Source organism: Neoarius graeffei, chromosome 14 (assembly GCF_027579695.1).
Source record: "Neoarius graeffei isolate fNeoGra1 chromosome 14, fNeoGra1.pri, whole genome shotgun sequence".
Lineage (NCBI taxonomy): Eukaryota > Metazoa > Chordata > Actinopteri > Siluriformes > Ariidae > Neoarius > Neoarius graeffei.
The window spans coordinates 5,357,687-5,360,062 of record NC_083582.1 but is presented as its reverse complement, the minus strand read 5'-3'; the positions used below and the strand labels follow the sequence as shown (position 1 = coordinate 5,360,062).

The 2,376-nt window shown below is 39.7% G+C and overlaps 1 long non-coding RNA gene across 1 annotated transcript; it reads right to left on the bottom strand.

Annotated features, from left to right (window-relative positions):
- Positions 1 to 351: 351 nt before the first annotated feature.
- On the bottom strand, positions 352 to 1,524 carry LOC132897446 (uncharacterized). The gene is made up of 3 exons (XR_009656318.1): positions 1,471 to 1,524; positions 534 to 660; positions 352 to 432 (listed from the first exon to the last, which is right to left on the bottom strand). It is a non-coding gene; the product is annotated as an uncharacterized LOC132897446 (long non-coding RNA).
- Between the last annotated feature and the right edge of the window lie 852 nt (positions 1,525 to 2,376).

Below are 2,376 nucleotides of genomic sequence, written 5' to 3'. Positions count from 1 at the left end.
GATTGATTGATTTCTGAAACTGCACCTCGTTTTAACTGACTCAGGGATATTCACTGCCTCCCAAGGATCCAAGCGACATTGGAAATCATGATTTGACCTCACAACCTTTCCAATCACCGAGAAAGCCATGAAGCACACTTTGGTAAGAAAGTTACTCATTACCCAGAGTGAAGGAAAAAAAAAAGTTTATTTCCAAAGAGCCAGAATGTGCAGGACATTTTGCTCTCCACATGTTTGTAAAAGAGATCTCAGATTCCCGTTCCACTGAACGTCCTTTGAACCTCACCCTGTACATCATGCTCACTCCAATCTGGAGCTCCTCATGTGACATTTTTCTTCTTCTTCCTGTGTGTATTTCTGATTTTCCTTTTCATAGCTGTGCGCTTCGATGCCTTGCTGTGGTGTTTGGACGCTCCTTTAGCACTCTGGACACTGTAATAAACACAACAGACGAGATGCGGCTTGGGTCAGGTTCATCCGTAAAACACGCACAGCGAGTCACAACCAAGAGAATGTTGTCTGAGATCACTCACTTCTTCCTGTGTTTGAGAGGGCAGGCTTTGTGCTTGTGTCCAGGATCACCACAGCTGTAGCAGCCGGTTTGTCCGCAGCAGTGATCTGGAAGCACACAGCGACTGCAGGAGGAACAGTGACGCCATGCTGAGGGGAAGAGACGACCGTTACAGCGACGATAAAGTCAGGAAATTATGTAAATACATCCTTGTGTGCACGGTGATCAGCCAAGACGTGTTCAGTTTCAGTGTGCAGACTTTAGTTTTTGCGCTGGAGCTAAAAAGTACGAAAATGTTTATAGCTACCAGTTTAGCTCGTATAAATCATTATGTACTCGCTTCTCATTGTTCAGACAGACTCGTGTGTGGTTTGACACACTGTGGTGTATAAAAGTGTACAGAAGGACGTCACAGAGCTTAAAACAACTTGGTGTTTTTTAACCCTTTCATCAAACAAAAACACGCACGCGTCCATGTTGTCTACAATAACCTGAAATCCATCACTGCGTCCGCTCTTAAGTGCACCTCTTCAGATAGACAGATATTCTCGTAAGCATGAGTGTGACGTCATCAAAAATTATATTTGCATGATTAAATTCATTATATTGTCATTTTTATATGAAGTAGCAGAACCAAACAAAGTTCTAGCTGACGACTGAAGTCAACATGTTGCAAAAAGCGTGGACAAAAATCGGCAAATTCACTGATTGGACCGTTTTGTCATGAGATAAGCGGCGCTCCGACTGTCCCCGCTGGGTTAGCTGTATTTTATGGTACTAATTTTCCCATCCTTGTTATATGTAATAACGAACGACATTATTTCGCTCAACAGCAGTTCTGAGTCACGTGGTGGTGTTTATTTGTGCAGTCTGTGAAACGTTAAACTGTTAGCGTTTGCATTTTGCTGATGTAATGTAGCTGGACATGTCCTGGATAAAAAGAAAGAAGGAACACTTACAGGGCTTCACACACTTTCCACATTCAGCACAATGCCTCCATGGTCTTCCATTCTGGAAGAAGAAGGGGAAAAAAGTACTTTCCTTTATTGTCTCATCTCATCTCATCTCATCTCATCATCTCTAACTGCTTTATCCTGTTCTACAGGGTCGCAGGCAAGCTGGAGCCTATCCCAGCTGACTATGGGCGAAAGGCGGGGTACACCCTGGACAAGGCAAGGCAAGGCAAGTTTATTTATATAGCACATTTCATACACAACGGCAGTTCAATGTGCTTTACAGAAGTAAAAACAAAAACAGTAAACAATAGAGAAATAAAATTACATAAAATAATTTTATTTTTATTCTAAAACAATTAATTAAAAGAATTAAATGAAATTAAAAGAAAATAATAAGAATTAAACAATAGTAAAATTAAAATAATAAAATGAAGTAGTAGTTCAAATAAGATGAGAAAGAAAGAAGAAGAAAAAAACCCAGCAGAATAGAATAAAGAATAAAATAGGATAAAGTTAAAATAAATTATAAATTTAAAACATGCAGAGAAGTAAAGATTATAAAGAATGTAAAGAAGACAATATTAATTATTTAACAGAAAGCATCTGAGAACAGCTTGGTCTTTAACCTAGATTTGAAGCTGCCAACAGCAGGAGCATTTTTAATGTCCTCTGGCAGTTGGTTCCATAGCTGTACTGCATAGTAGCTAAAAGCTGCTTCACCACACTTTGTTTTAACAACTGGTTTTAATAGTAAATTTTTCTGCTGCGATCTGGTAGATCTGATTGGGTTAGGCCGCTGCAACATATCAGAGAGGTAATTGGGCGCTGTACCATTTAGAGATTTGTATACCAGCAGCAGTACTTTAAAGTCAATTCTGTAGCTTACTGGAAGCCAGTGAAGGGACCTTA